General features: G+C 50.9%; 1 protein-coding gene across 3 annotated transcripts in view; it reads right to left on the reverse strand.

Annotated features, from left to right (window-relative positions):
- LOC141110960 (histone-lysine N-methyltransferase KMT5C-like) overlaps positions 1 to 17,277 on the reverse strand; it is a 49,122-nt gene extending 31,845 nt beyond the window's left edge. Inside the window, exon 1 of one of the 3 annotated variants that reach the window (XM_073602800.1) lies at positions 16,848 to 16,915. The gene's annotated coding sequence lies outside the window, so the exon portion shown is untranslated. Of the gene's footprint in view, positions 1 to 16,710; positions 16,823 to 16,847; positions 16,916 to 16,995 lie in introns of those variants that run through there. The other 2 variants (XM_073602801.1, XM_073602799.1) reach the window with 2 other exon arrangements.
- Positions 17,278 to 17,613: the final 336 nt, after the last annotated feature.

Genomic DNA, 17,613 nt, shown 5'->3' on the forward strand with positions numbered 1-17,613 from the left:
AGACTACTTCCTCTTTATTATTTAAAGCAAACTCCCCCAGCCATCCATGTCTCCAAGAAATCACTTTAAAAAACACCCCCTAGCATTTCTGGCCACGGCCATCTTGAGTAAGGGCAGATGATTCATGTAGCACGGACTTCCAGGAATAAATCTGTCTCTTAGTTCAGGTATACAAGCAGGAAGTGTGCTTAGTTGAGAAAACCTCTCCACCCATCCTGAAGACTCCTGGGATGTATGACATCATTTGCTTAGGTGAGAAGCCAGGAAGTAACTGAAGAAACGTAAAAGTTGTTTTAAAGTAAGTAAAATGATATAGGAGATGATTGGGGCTGCTCTGTGCAATACCACTGCACAGAGCAGGCAAGTATGACATGTTTGGTTTATTTTTTGGATTTAATATCACTTTAACTAAGCCTTAGGATTGTGTACTTAATGTGATACGATCACCCTAAAATGCTTTCTGGAAACTATCCCAGCAGTCATTTTCACAAGATGCTTTGTCTGGGATGTGAAAACAGCTTGCATTTCTTTTTTTGCAGTTACTGCTTCTTTAAAACTCTGGGGCTTCAATTAAATCCAACACCCACTGCATCTCATTAGAAACGTCTCATTAAAAATAGCTCAGTGGGCTACATGATCACGATTACACCTGCTGCTGTGTTAAAATCCTCTAGGAATCCATACACACCGCTACACATGAGGAACAGAAAATGTTTCATATGTGTAATTAGAGCACAGATCATCTTTCATAGCAATTAATTTGTGAGACACCATACTCATTTTCTTTACACAGAAAAGGTATACCACATTCTATTATACCCGATTCTTCAAAAGATAAAAACAAAACATGAAAATGTTACATTATTCAAAACAATTGTATTTTACATCACAGAGTTTAGGCCATGTCACGTGCGTGAATGCACTCGCTGTGATGGTATGTTCACTAGTTTGATAGCCGTGTATAGAACATACATAGCTCTGCCCTTCCTATATGGTGAGTGGACACAGGTCCGTATATTTCAATCATATGCAGGGAAAAGCTGCTTTTGCTCAGAGCAAAAAAAATGCCTATGAATTTGGCTCTGTTCACACTAGCCGACTCCAAAGTTGTGCGATTTTCAGTGCAACTTTAGAGTCTGACTTTGAAAGGACTTTTACACTCTCTGGCATTGATGCTGTGTCTACATCAGATCAAAGGCATGCCGTAACCTTTTATAAAGTCATAGCAACTTAAGTGTCAATTGGAACGGCTAGCTGCAAGGGATATCAAAAGGCTTGAAAATGTGTTCTGCATTTTTTTTCAAAAAGAATATAAAAAAAAAAAAAAAAAAAAAAAAGGGCCACAAACACAACGGTTCTGCGTAGTAATTATACAGAAGAAGAGACTGCCCAAGTTTCAGTTTTTAAGCTCCTGGGGTGTACACATGAGCGTGACAATCTTGCCAAGTACAGTACAAAAGCACTGCGACTTATTCAGATGTATACACTTGTTCAGACAGCCAGTTATAGTGCAGTGAGGGATGGTAGTAATGCTGACCATACACTATACGAAAAATCGGCCGAAATTCGGTCATTTAGACAGTTCGTTCTTTTTTCAGCGAGTTAATGGGCACAAAATGAATAATCATCGAGATGTTTTTAAGCCAAAAAACCCCCCCCCCACAAAACGAAGGACAAATTTGGAAATTTTCTGCCAAATGAACGATAAATTGAAAGGTTTCCTGTTTGAACGGTTTGCACTAGCATAGGTTAAAAAAAAAAAAAAAAAAAAAGGATTCATTTATGTCCACTGAACTATTTAACGGTCATATGATGGCACTAACTTTTGCTCTCAAGGCCGAATGTTAGTTTTTCGAAAATGGGTTTGGCCAATTTTTTGTATAGTGTATGGCCAGCAATAAGCTTGGTTCACACCTATGCAGTTTGTTTTTGATCTGTTTCTGCAGTGCATCTTGTGTTTTTGTAAAAGCATTTTTTTTTTTTTTTTTACGCGTTTTGCGTTTATGCTTTTTTTTTTTTTTTTTTTTTGACCAATTTGTTGTTAGGCAGATTAAAAAAAAAAAACCATTAGGGGCCTTTCACATGGGTGGCTATTCTGCCACAGTTAAAAGCAGTTTTTTTTTGTTTTTTCGGTGAAATTCAAGACACCAGGCACTGCGATCAGCTACATTTGTACAGTGCAATTAGCTGAGGTTGCGTTTAGCTGCGGTTTGCCATTTCCATAGCAACCAGACAGGAACGGGGATCCGACTTGGAGATGGGTAAGAAAAAATTTCTAGGGGGGGGGGTTTGAATTCCAACCTGTAACCTCTTTCTATCATTTGGAGGATAAAAGGATTGCTGGTAATCTCTGCCCATTCCTTGATGAAATGGGACAGCCTCCCTCCTACCCCCCACTCTGGCATCACTGGAGATTTTTGGTAGGGGCTGAAGGAGCAAAAAGCCCCACCACCACCTCCTTTTTGCTTGCTTTTGTTAAATGGACCACTTCTTTGCCTGTTGCCTATTGGTCTTAAAATTAACTGTGTTATGAAAGCCACGAAAAAGGCCTCTTATTCTGTGGCTTATTCTTTTGAGAAGGTGGAAACCATTTACTCTTCTCAGAGGAATGAGCTAGGACTACCTCTAAGGAAGAGCCAAATAAGAGCTTGCCCTCAAAGGGTATGCCGCAAAGTTAATTCTTGGAGGTAAGATTACCTTCCCAAGATTTTAGCACAATGGACTGTCTAGCTGAATTAAGGAGTGCTGATGTTCTGGCAACAGATTTTACAGAATCTGCTGCCACATCAGCCAAAAAAAAAGCAACTGACTTGGCAATAAGGGGTAGAGAATCCCTTATCTCCTCTATGGAGGTGTCGGAGGAGAGAAGGTCTTCCAGACGTTGGACCCACACGTGTAAATTCCTAGAAACACAGGTGGATGCTACAGCTGGTCCTAAAGAAAAAAAGCAGAGGTATCACAGGCCTTACATAATAAGGAGTCGGCCTTTCTATCCATCTGATCCTTAAGGACTCCAGAGTCCTCAAATGAAAGATCTGACTTTTTAGATACTTGTGACATAGGAGCATCTAATTTAGGACATTTGAAAAAACCTCCTAAAAATCAGACTGAAAGGGAAACCTTCCCTTAAGTCCTTAAGACTGGAACAACCAGGTTCTTTCCACTCAGAAAGGATCATATCCTTGAGTGAATGATGTACAGGAAAAGACCTAGATTTCTGTCCTTGTAGACCTCTATACATCTTATCCTGAACAGACTGGGCTTGCTGAGGCATCTCAATCTGTTCAGAAGTATAAATTGACTTTAATAGTTCATCAATATCTTCAACTGGAAAAAGATACCTAGTTGAGCTACCAGTATCATCATCCTCTGATGCAGACTCCTCCAACGTAGATACCAGATTCTCACCTTCTTCCAGGTCATTAACAATATGTGAACAGTCTTTGCCACTTATGCCCTGTACACACGATCGGAATTTCCGTCAGAAAAAACTTGGATGGTTTTTCCGACAGAATTCCGCTCAAGCTTGCCTTGTATACACACGGTCACACAAAAGTTCTCTGAACTTTCAACTGTCACGAACGTGGTGACATACAACACTACAACGAGCCGAGAAAATGAAGTTCAATGCTTCCGAGCATGCGTCGTTTTTTGCACGTCGAAATTGCATACAGATGAACGGAATTTCAGATAGGAACTTTTTCCAACGAGAAAATAGAGAACCTGCTCTCAATCTTTTGCTGGCTGGAATTCCACCAGCAAAAGTACGATAGAGCATACAGGGTCGGAATTTCTGACCAAAAGCTCACATCCGACTTTTGCTGGCGGAATTTCTGATCGTGTGTATGGGGCTTAGGAGGGGTAGAGATCTAGCTGAGACTGAAGGCTCCCGAGTCACAGGCTTAGAAGTGGAAGGACCTATCCCAGCTACTCTGTCGTTAAAGGACCGAAAAAGAGGCCGCTACCACCTTCATAGAATCCATCAACTACTTTAAAGAGGCAGTAGACCCAGAACCTGCCTTTGACGGAATACAATCCTCACAAAATAGTTTTTTTTACAACTATCAGAAAGCCTGGCTCTACAGTTCCCACATTTTTTTTCTTTACAGGTTTGTCAAAAAAAAAACAAAAAACACCACACACACACACAACTCGAGTGGCGCTCCATCCTCAGACCTGTCTTCAGACTTCATAGAGAAGAACGTAAGCAGGCTGGTGAGACTCCTCTGACCACCGCTGCACTGTGTCTGGCAGACTGTTTCCAAAGCAGCGAGTCCCCCTGCATTGTACCACGCTGAGATCCTTTAAGAAAACAGCATCCAGGAAGTGCGTCATGTCACTTCCGGTTCCATCTTGCTGTGTCACCGGAAGTCCTCCGACGCCATTTTGGTACACCCAAAGCGGGGTAGAAACAAGGAATATGCTTCACCACACAGGTAGAGGCTGGAAATGGAAGGGAGTTGCCACCGCTAAACCACCAGGCAGGCAAGTAACCCAAAACATACAGACCTTTTCGGTCTATAAACATAGAAAAACACCCCAGACATGGCCACAACCAGTACTGTATATCACCAACAGAAGGGGGGTCCACCAATGTTACCAGACCTATATAAAAACAACAAACATTACGGTGTGCATCTGGAGGGTCTGGAAACACAAAAACAACTGAGGGTCAGAGGAGAGGGAGGGGCCTTTTAAATAGTGTCAGATTTGTGTTTCATATAGAGGGCGGAGCCAATCATCTCTCAAGTAGCTGTCCTGGAAGATGAGGGGGGAAAATGCATATTGCGGTAAATTCATGGCAAAAACAGACTACGTGCTTTTTTGCAACTTCTCCATTGAAGTCTATTTAACCAAAAACACAACATTTGCCATTTAAAAAAGTCCATAACCCTTTTCAAAAACACAGCAGCAGCAAAAAGGATAGATGTGAATGTGTCCCATAGGAAACCACGTTAAATAGACTAGTGTTTTTTTGTTTTTTTTTCAGAAACAAACACCAAAAAAAATAGGTGTGAACCGAGTCAAAGGCCTGTTTCACAATCTTCTAGAGTGGTGTGAACAGTAAGCTTTCACAAAACATTTGCAGCGCTTTGTTAAGGTGTTTAAAGTACCTTTCAGCTCCTCAATTCCCCCAGTATCAATAAATGGTCATAAGCACCACTACTATATCAGGATCTTGCCTCACTGAAATGCCCCATAGCTAAACTGCCTATAAAAGATGGCCATCAATGGATCAAATTATAAGCATGTTCAGTCCATGGGGACAAATGAGCAAACAAGCCATATAAAATGAAAGTCCCCGTAATGATTTGCATCTCCAGATTTAGACCCCTTTCACACTGGGGCCACCTGTGCGTTAGCGGTAAAGCACTGCTCATTTTAGTGGCGCATTACCGCTGTTTAAGCGGTGCTTTTCGGTCGCTAGCGGGGCGCTTTTAACCCCAAAAAAGGGGTAAAAATGCCCATGTTGCGGCACATCCAAAAGCACTTTTCAGGTGCTTCGGAAACCCTGCCCATTCATTGCAATGGGCAGGGGCAGTTTTGGAGCAGTGTATACACCTACACCACTCCCAAACCGCACCAACGATGCTGCTTGCAGGACTTTTTCTAACGTCCTGCAAGTGCACCGCCAAAGTGTGAAAGCACTCGGGCAGCATGGGAGGCAATTTTCAGTTGCTATTTCTAGCGCTAAAAAGCATGAAAACTGCCTCAGTGTAAAAGGAGTCTAATCAAACCTGGAAGCGGATTGGTTTCTATAGAGAGCTGCACCAGATTTTGCACTCTCCAGTTTTAGTAAATAACCCCATTGTTCTAGGTCTTTACTCAGCAGTACTAAAGCGGGACAATCAGCATTTTTAAAAGACTGTGAAAAATGTCAGTCCCAATATTTTTCTCATGACAAGTGTACTTCCTGCTGGGAGCACACAATGATCATTGCCAGCAGCTACAAGCGCTAGAAATAATCGCATGCCGAAAATCTGACATTCCGGTTGTACCCAAGTCATGGATGGATTGACTTGAATACAATCAGCCTGCCCATAAGACAGTTCGAATCTCGGCCAGTCCCTGCTGAACCAGCTGAGATTTGAACCATCTATGTTCAGGTCAAAGTGGTTGTAGACCCATTTTAAAAAAATCTTAACAACAAAACAAAAAACAAAAAAACACACCTGCAAGACAAAGGCATAATGAGCTAGTATATATAGCATAGCATCATTATGAATTACTTACCTGAGATCGAAGCCCCCGCAGCAGTCCTCACTCAACGTTCCGGTGGCCGACATCTCCCTGGGGGGTTACTTCCGGGTATCGCGGCTCCGGAGTTGCGATTGGCCGGACCTGCAATCACATCACGCGCGGGAGGAGCTGGTAACAGCACAGTACAACTGAAGCAACGGCACGTACATGCCATTGCTTCAGTTTGCTTAAGTGCGCATGTGCCGATGACGTCTGCACATACAAATACAGGGATATCCCCTAAACCGTGCAGCTTTAGGAGATATCCAGTGTAGCTACAGGTAAACCTAATTATAGGCTTGCCTGTAGTATAAAGGGGTTGTAAAGGGTTTACAACCACTTTAAAGAGGAAGTAAACTTCCTTTACAGACGTTTACCTATAGGTAAGCCTATAATAAGGCTCACCTATAGGTAGTGTAAATATCTCCTAAATGTGCACTGTACGATATTTACATTACATGCAGCCAGTGACATCGCTGGCGCATGCACTCTGAAGGAAAGGCCACCCATGCCGTTCACTCCAAGCCCTGTGCAGTGAACAAAGGGAGTAACATCATTGCAGCTCTAGCCAGTCACAGAGCTGGAGCCCGCGAACCTGGAAGCAAGACAGGTGAAGATGGATGCGGCTGCAGTGCAGGAACAGCTTAGTTTTAAGGCAAGTTTCACATGTGCTAGTATGCGATGCATACTAGCACATTATGACTTTACCTTGCAGGGGGAAGGAGGGGAAAAAAAAATATAAAAAACCCCATATAGTGGTAACCTCTTTAAGATCACAAATTAGTTTCATCCATTAACTAGTTTTAAAAATATTGCAAATCACGCCTGAATATACAGGGAAGTTGATAAAGATCAATAGCCATTTAAAGAGGTCAAACAAACACTCCCTGCATTGATCCGAGTAAACACTCGGACATGCAGCCCTGCACTGTGCACACACCAGCTTTAGATACCAAAATACTATATTCTGCATCTATGCACAATACAGGACCACTGCATTGAAGGTTTAACAAACCAGAACAGCAGCAGGAAGGCAGCTTGCTCCAGCTATCCCAAGAGCAGCCTGATGCATGCAGGATTTGGGATTTTCAGCGGGACTGAGACGTTGCAGTAGACAAATCAAGAGGGACTTAAGGGGTGAGGGGGCTGCTCATCTAGTAACACGTAGCAACCTGGATACGAGTGTAACGCACAACAGGTTATGAAAGCTGAACTTATCCTTTAAGAGCCTATTCACATGTATTGCAGCGATGAATGTTAACACACAAGCATGGATGTATTGTCATATCAGTCTGCATGGCTAATGAGCCAACACATACTGTGCTATATAGCACATTGCAACAAGCAAATCAGAACCATCTGTGTACTATGCGTTGGTAGGTACTTTTTGTGCATTAAAGCGGAGTTCCACACAAAAATGGAACTTCCGCTTTTCGGAACCCTCCCCCCCTCCGGTGTCACATTTGGCACCTTGCAGGGGGGAGGGGGGTGCAGATACCTGTCTAAGACAGGTATTTGCACCCACTTCCGGCATAGACTCCCATGGGAGTCTATGCCTCTTCCCGTCCCGACCGCGCTGTCTGCTGGGAACACACAGCTCCCAGCAGAGAGCGGGGACCACTAGGGATGCGCAGCGCGACTCGCGCAGTAGGGAACCGGGAAGTGAAGCCGCAACGCTTCACTTCCTGATTCCCTCACCTAGGATGGCGGCGGCAGCTGCCGAGAACCGAGCGGGTTCTCGGCGTCCCCTGCCGACATCGCTGGACCCTGGGACAGGTAAGTGGCCATGTATTAAAAGTCAGCAGCTGCAGTATTTAGTATATAGCTGCTGGCTTTTAATTATTTTTTTTTTTTGGCGGTGTGGGTGAACCCCCGCTTTAAAGCTCTAAATGGCATGCCTTAACACAGCATGCCTAAAAAGTTATTAAAATCTCCTTAAATAAATGTAGCAGCAAACCTTATGTCACCTTTGTTTCTTGTCCCCTTTATTGTGCAACATTTACAGAAAAATTTTATTGAAAATCTGGTATGTGAAGTTTCTACCTATAGGGTGGCTCCTTTGCCTTGCAGAATCTTCCAGGAGTAACCAATATGCCACTCCTGGCAAGTACTGTACATACACATGTTGCTTGGTGCCATTCTCAGGCGATGCATATACTGTAGGCTCAGAGTTTGCCCAACATTCCCGCAGCACGGGCCGCCAGTGTTCTTTTGCTGCGGCGGCTGCTTGTGCATGTTTCAGCCACACACAACAGAGCACAGTACTACATGTGTCGAGTGAATACAGTGCACAGGGAACTATGGAACACGCAGTCCTGGAGATAACAATTTCTGATGTGTTGGGGGAGTGAGCAGACGTTTCTGGGAATCGAGAGAAACAGATGAGGAAAATGGTGACTACAATAAAAATAGGAATTTGGGGCACAGAAAAAGACATTGGGCACAATTCACTAAGCGATATGTTACCGCATTCGAGTATGCGGTAACATATCGCACAACGTAAAACACTGAATTGACATTTTTGTTATCGTGTGCGTTAAGTGATCACGTGACATACATAACGAACGCGATAAGCTTTAGTGAATTGTGTCCATTGTTTACTATTTTGCCTTATGCACACAAGACTTTTTTTTTTCTCTCTCCTAGAAACCAGCAGAGATTTTGCAGAAAAAAATGCCTGACACTTGTAAAAGTGCCTAATGCTATTACAAGCGTTTAGGTGTATTTACAGGCATCAAGTGCTTGGGCTTTAATTCATTTCATTGGCCAGAATAAATAATTTATTCCGGCAATGGACATGAACACTAAGGCCCCTTTTGCATGGGCACCACCGCTTAACAGAATCCGCTGGCTCAGTAGGGATCGCTCCGCTGATACTCACCGAGCAGGCGGATGACAGGTTTGTGTCCCCTCCGCTGTGCACAGTCGCACTCTCCTCTATGGGGAAATCGGATGGAATAGGACCACCATCCGTCTGTTTTTGGTGGACGGGATCAGATGGCGGCGGGTGTCAACCGCCTCTCCATAGAGGACAAAGCAGTGTCTGATGAGGTCTGCCTGGAAACCTGATTGGACAGCCCGAGAGAAAGCATAAACATGCATTTAGGCACATTTAGATGCATTTACAAGCGTTTTCCTGACAAACTCTGCTGCTCCTGCACGCACTGGCAGAGGGTTTTTTTCCTACCTCTAAACACTGCTAAAAGTCTGTGTGTGCATGGACACATAGGCCAACAACATGCAGGGAGTTTAACCACTTAAGATCCACCCCATTACAGTTTCACTGCTATAGGGCTGCACCTCAGTGCCGGATCCTGTATGTATGTATGTATGTATGTATGTATGTATGTATGTATGTATGTATGTATGTATGTATGTATGTATGTATGTATGTATATATATATATATATATATATATATATATATATATATATATATATATATATATATATATATATATATATATATATATATATATATATATATATATATACACACACACACGTGATCCAGGTAGGGGGCATGCATGCGTACCACCGGAAGCTTGCTCCCGCTGTGTGAAGCCCAGTGGTGGGCACTGCAGACTCGATGTCTGCCGACACCCGCCGATCATCCATCAGAGAGGCAAAATGGCATCCTGCCTAGGTAAACAAGGCAGATAGCCATTGTGTCAGTAGGGAAGGCATGGATCCTGAGTTCCTGCAAAGAGGAACTAGGATCAATGTCTTCCCTTAGTAAAAGCACATCCTACTGTTTAGAAAAAACACTGGCTAGGCACACAGTTAACCCCTTCCCAGCCAGTGTCATTAGTATAGTGAAAGCGCATATTTGTTTAGCACCGATCACTGTAATAATGCCACTGGTCCCCAAAAAGTGTCAAACGTATTAGTGTCAGAAGAAGCACTATCGCAGTCCCGAAGCAAGTTGTTGATCGCCACCGTTACTAGCAAAAAAATAAATAAAAATAAATAAACTATCCTAGGTTTGTAGACGCTATAACTTTGACAAAAGACGATCAATATACACGCTTATTGGGATTTTTATTACCAAAAAGATTTGCATAATTCATATTGGCCTAAGTTGATGAAGAAATGTTTTTTTGGATAGGTTTTATAGCAGAAATAAAAAAAATTGTCGGTCTCTCTTTGTTTATAGCACACAAAATAAATACCACAGAGGAGATTAAATACCACCAAACGAAAGCTCTATTTGTGGGGGGGGGAGACATACATTTCCAGAGGTCACTTGGTTACAGGAGAGAAAAAGATGCCAGACGGGTGAACTTTAATGAAGAGAGTTATACTGAGGGTTTAAGTACTACCTTAGTGCATGCATAGTGTGAATGAGCCCTTAGTGTGTGTGTGCCAGCACAACAATTTGGGGAGGAACAAAAAAAAGAAATCTACAATTATAAATGACTGTGCCCCCTCCAGTCCCAGCAAAACTCTGATGTTCCCCCACCCCTTTTCCTCAGCAGTGCCATAATGTGCCCCCCTCCTCCAGCAATGCCATGATTCCCCCCCCCCCCCCCCATCCTCCAGCAATGCCATGATGTGCCCCCCCCCCCCCCCCCCATACCCCTCCTCAATACCCCTCCTCTTCAAGCAATGCCATGATGTGTAAACCCTCCCCCAGCAATGCCATGATGTGTAAACCCTCCCCCAGCAATGCCATGATGTGCCCCCCCCCTCCCATCGTCCTCTTCCAGCAATGCCATGATGTGCCCCCCCCACCCATCCTCCTCTCCCAGCAATGCCATGATGTGTCTCTCCCCCCCCCCCCCCATCTTCCTCTCCCAGCAATGCCATGATGTGTGTCCCCCCCCCCCCCCCATCTTCCTCTCCCAGCAATGCCATGATGTGTGTGTCCCCCCCCCCCAGCAATGCCATGTGTCCCCCCCCCCCCCCCATCTTCCTCTCCCAGCAATGCCATGATGTGTGTGTCCCCCCCCCCCAGCAATGCCATGTGTCCCCCCCCCCCCATCTTCCTCTCCAGCAATGCCATGATGTGTCCCCCCCCCCCCCCCATCTTCCTCTCCCAGCAATGCCATGATGTGTGTCTCCCCCCCCCCCCCCATCTTCCTCTCCCAGCAATGCCATGATGTGTCCCCCCCCCCCCCCCATCTTCCTCTCCCAGCAATGCCATGATGTGTCCCCCCCCCCCCCATCTTCCTCTCCCAGCAATGCCATGATGTGTGTGTCCCCCCCCCCCCCCATCTTCCTCTCCCAGCAATGCCATGATGTGTCGTCCCCCCCCCCCCCCCCCCATCTTCCTCTCCCAGCAATGCCATGATGTGTCGTCGTCCCCCCCCCCCCCCCATCTTCCTCTCCCAGCAATGCCATGATGTGTGTCCTGTCCCCCCCCCCCCCCATCTTCCTCTCCCAGCAATGCCATGATGTGTGTCCCATTCCCCCCCCCCCCCCCCCCATCTGCTCTCCCAGCAATGCCATGATGTGTCCACCCCCCCCCCCCCATCCGCCTCTCCCAGCCATGCCATGATGTGTCCCCCCCCCATCCGCCTCTCCCAGCAATGCCATGATGTGTGCCCCCCCCCCCCATCCTCCTCTCCCAGCAATGCCATGATGTGTGTCCCCCCCCCCCATCCTCCTCTCCCAGCAATGCCAGATGTGTGTCCCCCCCCCATCCTCCTCTCCCAGCAATGCCATGATGTGTCCCCCCCCCCCCCATCCTCCTCTCCCAGCAATGCCATGATGTTCCCCTCCCCCCCCCACCTCCTCCTCTCCCAGCAATGCCATGATGTGTCCCCCCCCCCCCCATCCTCCTCTCCCATCCATGCCATGATGTGTCCCCCCCCATCCTCCTCTCCATCCATGCCATGATGTGTCCCCCCCCCCCCCATCTTCCTCTCCCAGCAATGCCATGATGTGTGTCCCGCCCCCCCCCCCATCTTCCTCTCCCAGCAATGCCATGATGTGTGTCCCCCCCCCCCCCCCCATCTTCCTCTCCCAGCAATGCCATGATGTGTCCCCCCCCCCATCCTCCTCTCCCAGCAATGCCATGATGTGTGCCGCCCCCCCCCCATCCTCCTCTCCCAGCAATGCCATGATGTGTGCCCCCCCCCCCTATCTTCCTCTCCCAGCAATGCCATGATGTGTGCCCCCCCCCCCCCCCCCCCCATCTTCCTCTCCCAGCAATGCCATGATGTGTGCCCCCCCCCCCCCCCCCATCTTCCTCTCCAGCAATGCCATGATGTGTGTGTCCCCCCCCCCCCCCCCATCTTTCCTCTCCCAGCAATGCCATGATGTGTCGTCCCCCCCCCCCCCCCCCCCATCTTCCTCTCCCAGCAATGCCATGATGTGTCGTCGTCCCCCCCCCCCCCCCCCCCCCCCATCTTCCTCTCCCAGCAATGCCATGATGTGTGTCCCCCCCCCCCATCTTCCTCTCCCAGCAATGCCATGATGTCGTGTCCCCCCCCCCCCCCCCATCTTCCTCTCCCAGCAATGCCATGATGTGTGTCCCATTCCCCCCCCCCCCCCCCCCATCTGCCTCTCCCAGCAATGCCATGATGTGTCGTCGTCCCCCCCCCCCCATCCGCCTCTCCCAGCCATGCCATGATGTGTCGTCCCCCCATCCGCCTCTCCCAGCAATGCCATGATGTGTGCCCCCCCCCCCCCCCCTCCTCTCCCAGCAATGCCATGATGTGTCCCCCCCCCCCCATCCTCCTCTCCCAGCAATGCCATGATGTGTCCCCCCCCCCATCCTCCTCTCCCAGCAATGCCATGATGTGTCCCCCCCCCCCATCCTCCTCTCCCAGCAATGCCATGATGTGTCCCCCCCCCCCCATCCTCCTCTCCCAGCAATGCCATGATGTGTCCCCCCCCCCCCCATCCTCCTCTCCCAGCAATGCCATGATGTGTCCCCCCCCCCCCATCCTCCTCTCCCATCCATGCCATGATGTGTCCCCCCCCCCCCCTCCTCCTCTCCCATCCATGCCATGATGTGTCGTCCCCCCCCCCCCCCCCCCCCCCATCTTCCTCTCCCAGCAATGCCATGATGTGTGTCCCCCCCCCCCCCCATCTTCCTCTCCCAGCAATGCCATGATGTGTGTCCCGCCCCCCCCCCCCCATCTTCCTCTCCCAGCAATGCCATGATGTGTGTCCCCCCCCCCCCCCATCTTCCTCTCCCAGCAATGCCATGATGTGTCCCCCCCCCCCATCCTCCTCTCCCAGCAATGCCATGATGTGTGCCCCCCCCCCATCCTCCTCTCCCAGCAATGCCATGATGTGTGCCCCCCCCCCCCCATCTTCCTCTCCCAGCAATGCCATGATGTGTGCCCCCCCCCCCCCATCCTCCTCTCCCAGCAATGCCATGATGTGCCCCCCCCATCCTTCTCTCCCAGCAATGCCATGATGTGCCCCCCCCAATCCTCTCCCAGCAATGCCATGATGTGTCCCCTCCCCCCCCATCCTCCTCTCCCAGCAATGCCATGATGTGTTCCCCCCCATCCTCCTCTCCCAGCAATGCCATGATGTGTTCCCCCCCCCATCCTCCTCTCCCAGCAATGCCATGATGTGTTCCCCCCCCCCCCCCATCCTCCTCTCCCAGCAATGCCATGATGTGTGTGTCCCCCCCCCCCCCCCCCCATCTTCCTCTCCCAGCAATGCCATGATGTGTCGTCGTTCCCCCCCCCCCCCCCATCTTCCTCTCCCAGCAATGCCATGATGTGTGTCCCCCCCCCCCCCCATCTTCCTCTCCCAGCAATGCCATGATGTGTGTGTCCCCCCCCCCCCCCCCCCATCTTCCTCTCCCAGCAATGCCATGATGTGTGTCCCATTCCCCCCCCCCCCCCATCTGCCTCTCCCAGCAATGCCATGATGTGTCGTCCCCCCCCCCCCCCATCCGCCTCTCCCAGCCATGCCATGATGTGTCCCCCCCCCATCCGCCTCTCCCAGCAATGCCATGATGTGTGCCCCCCCCCCCCCCCATCCTCCTCTCCCAGCAATGCCATGATGTGCCCCCCCCCCCCATCCTCCTCTCCCAGCAATGCCATGATGTGCCCCCCCCCCCATCCTCCTCTCCCAGCAATGCCATGATGTGTGCCCCCCCCCCCCATCCTCCTCTCCCAGCAATGCCATGATGTGTGCCCCCCCCCCCATCTTCCTCTCCCAGCAATGCCATGATGTGTGCCCCCCCCCCATCCTCCTCTCCCAGCAATGCCATGATGTGTGCCCCCCCCCCCCATCCTCCTCTCCCAGCAATGCCATGATGTGTCCCCCCCCCCCATCCATGCCATGATGTGTGTCCCCCCCCCCCCCCCCCCATCCTCCTCTCCCAGCAATGCCATGATGTGTGTCCCCCCCCCCCATCCTCCTCTCCCAGCAATGCCATGATGTGTCCCCCCCCCCCCATCCATGATGTGTGTCCCGTCCCCCCCCCCATTTTCCTCTCCCAGCAATGCCATGATGTGTCCCCCCCCCCCCATCTTCCTCTCCCAGCAATGCCATGATGTGTCCCCCCCCCATCCTCCTCTCCCAGCAATGCCATGATGTGTGCCCCCCCCCCATCCTCCTCTCCCAGCAATGCCATGATGTGTGTCCCCCCCCCCATCCTCCTCTCCCAGCAATGCCATGATGTGTCCCCCCCCCCATCCTCCTCTCCCAGCAATGCCATGATCCATGATGTGTCCCCCCCCCCCATCCTCCTCTCCCAGCAATGCCATGATGTGTCCCCCCCCCATCCTCCTCTCCCAGCAATGCCATGATGTGTCCCCCCCCCCCCATCCTCCTCTCCCAGCAATGCCATGATGTGTCCCCCCCCCCATCCTCCTCTCCCAGCAATGCCATGATGTGTCCCCCCCCCCCCATCCTCCTCTCCCAGCAATGCCATGATGTGTCCCCCCCCCCCATCCTCCTCTCCCAGCAATGCCATGATGTGTCGTCCCCCCCCCCATCCTCCTCTCCCAGCAATGCCATGATGTGTCGTCCCCCCCCCCATCCTCCTCTCCCAGCAATGCCATGATGTCCCCCCCCCCCCCCATCCTCCTCTCCCAGCAATGCCATGATGTGTCCCCCCCCCCCCATCCATGCCATGATGTGTCGTCCCCCCCCCCCCCCCCATCTTCCTCTCCCAGCAATGCCATGATGTGTGTCCCGTCCCCCCCCCCCCCCCATCTTCCTCTCCCAGCAATGCCATGATGTGTGTCCCCCCCCCCCCATCTTCCTCTCCCAGCAATGCCGTGATGTGTCCCCCCCCCCATCCTCCTCTCCCAGCAATGCCATGATGTGTCCCCCCCCCCATCCTCCTCTCCCAGCAATGCCATGATGTGTCCCCCCCCCCATCCTCCTCTCCCAGCAATGCCATGATGTGCCCCCCCCCATCCTTCTCTCCCAGCAATGCCATGATGTGCCCCCCCCATCCTTCTCTCCCAGCAATGCCATGATGTGCCCCCCCCAATCCTCTCCCAGCAATGCCATGATGTGTCCCCTCCCCCCCCCATCCTCCTCTCCCAGCAATGCCATGATGTGTTCCCCCCCATCCTCCTCTCCCAGCAATGCCATGATGTGTTCCCCCCCCCATCCTCCTCTCCCAGCAATGCCATGATGTGTTCCCCCCCCCCCATCCTCCTCTCCCAGCAATGCCATGATGTGTTCCCCCCCCCCATCCTCCTCTCCCAGCAATGCCATGATGTGTTCCCCCCCCCCCATCCTCCTCTCCCAGCAATGCCATGATGTGTTCCCCCCCCCCCATCCTCCTCTCCCAGCAATGCCATGATGTGTTCCCCCCCCCCCCCCCCATCCTCCTCTCCCAGCAATGCCATGATGTGTTCCCCCCCCCCCCCATCCTCCTCTCCCAGCAATGCCATGATGTGTTCCCCCCCCCCCCCATCCTCCTCTCCCAGCAATGCCATGATGTGTCCCCCCCCCCCCATCCTCCTCTCCCAGCAATGCCATGATGTGTCCCCCCCACCCCATCCTCCTCTCCCAGCAATGCCATGATGTGTTCCCCCCCCCCATCCTCCTCTCCCAGCAATGCCATGATGTGTTCCCCCCCCCCCCATCCTCCTCTCCCAGCAATGCCATGATGTGTTCCCCCCACCCCATCCTCCTCTCCCAGCAATGCCATGATGTGTTCCCCCCACCCCATCCTCCTCTCCCAGCAATGCCATGATGTGTCCCCCCCCCCATCCTCCTCTCCCAGCAATGTCATGATGTGTCCCCCCCCCCATCCTCCTCTCCCAGCAATGCCATGATGTGTTCCCCCCCCCCCATCCTCCTCTCCCAGCAATGCCATGATGTGTTCCCCCCCCCCATCCTCCTCTCCCAGCAATGCCATGATGTGTCCCCCCCCCCCATCCTCCTCTCCCAGCAATGCCATGATGTGTCCCCCCCCCCATCCTCCTCTTCCAGCAATGCCATGATGTCCCCCTCCCAACAATACCAAGATACGCCATGTGCCATTTACATCACCCTCCCTCCCACCAGCACGATGCCCCTTGTCCTCCATCAATACCATGATGTGCCCTGTGTACTCCCCGCGCAGAGTCTCCTGGACGGGCCTGTATACTGTCTGTGTATGGCGGAGAGAGGTTGTACGCCGGTCGGAGCTCTCATCTATCTCTGACACCCCCTCCCCCTCACTTCTCTTACCGGGGAGATCCCTGCTGGCAGGAAACCCCTTCCTCCCTCCCGCGCCCGGCACCTCACGTTTCCGCTCCCACAATGCTTTGCGAGGCGCGCTTAGCCTGAGCTGACCCAGCCATATCTACACCGCTATATACCCATTCACACGTCTTACCGAACCTCAGCGCTCCTCCACACTCCTCCGCCCGTAATTCACCGACCCGCTTCCGCCCTCTTCCGCTGCCCCCGCCTCTTCTTTTCTTTTTTTTCTCTATAAGCGCGTCCCTCCTAGATCAGCTAGGCCGCCCTTTCCATGGGCTGAGAGCTCCCTGAACGCCTTTAACCATAGGTTCATGATCCTGCCCATCAAACCAGTCCTGTCCCTTTCATTGGTAGATGCACACGTCTGTCTAAAGCTGTGAACTCCACCCACAGGGGGTGACGGGGTTCTCCCGCAGTGTGTAGATTGTAGCCATGCGGCGGGAGACCATAACGTTACCCGGGTAACTGGCGGTCATGTGGAAGGTTTCCGCTTCTGAATGTTTTCACTGAACGTTCCATCACTGGGATTAGTTGTAGGAAATAACGGCCATGTCTGTGTGAGGAGGATTCCTTATCACACTCATTGCTGGTGATAGAGAGGAGACACAGAGCTCACTGGAGGGCCCCGGGGGAGGAATGGGCCCCACAGAACTCCCTTCCCTGAGTGTACAATACAGCCAGAGGGGGGCGCTCACACAACACGCCTCATAGCAAATGTGACCCAGCACCATCTGTCCACCTCAGCCAAGCA

Source organism: Aquarana catesbeiana, linkage group LG10 (assembly GCF_042186555.1).
Source record: "Aquarana catesbeiana isolate 2022-GZ linkage group LG10, ASM4218655v1, whole genome shotgun sequence".
Classification (NCBI taxonomy): domain Eukaryota; kingdom Metazoa; phylum Chordata; class Amphibia; order Anura; family Ranidae; genus Aquarana; species Aquarana catesbeiana.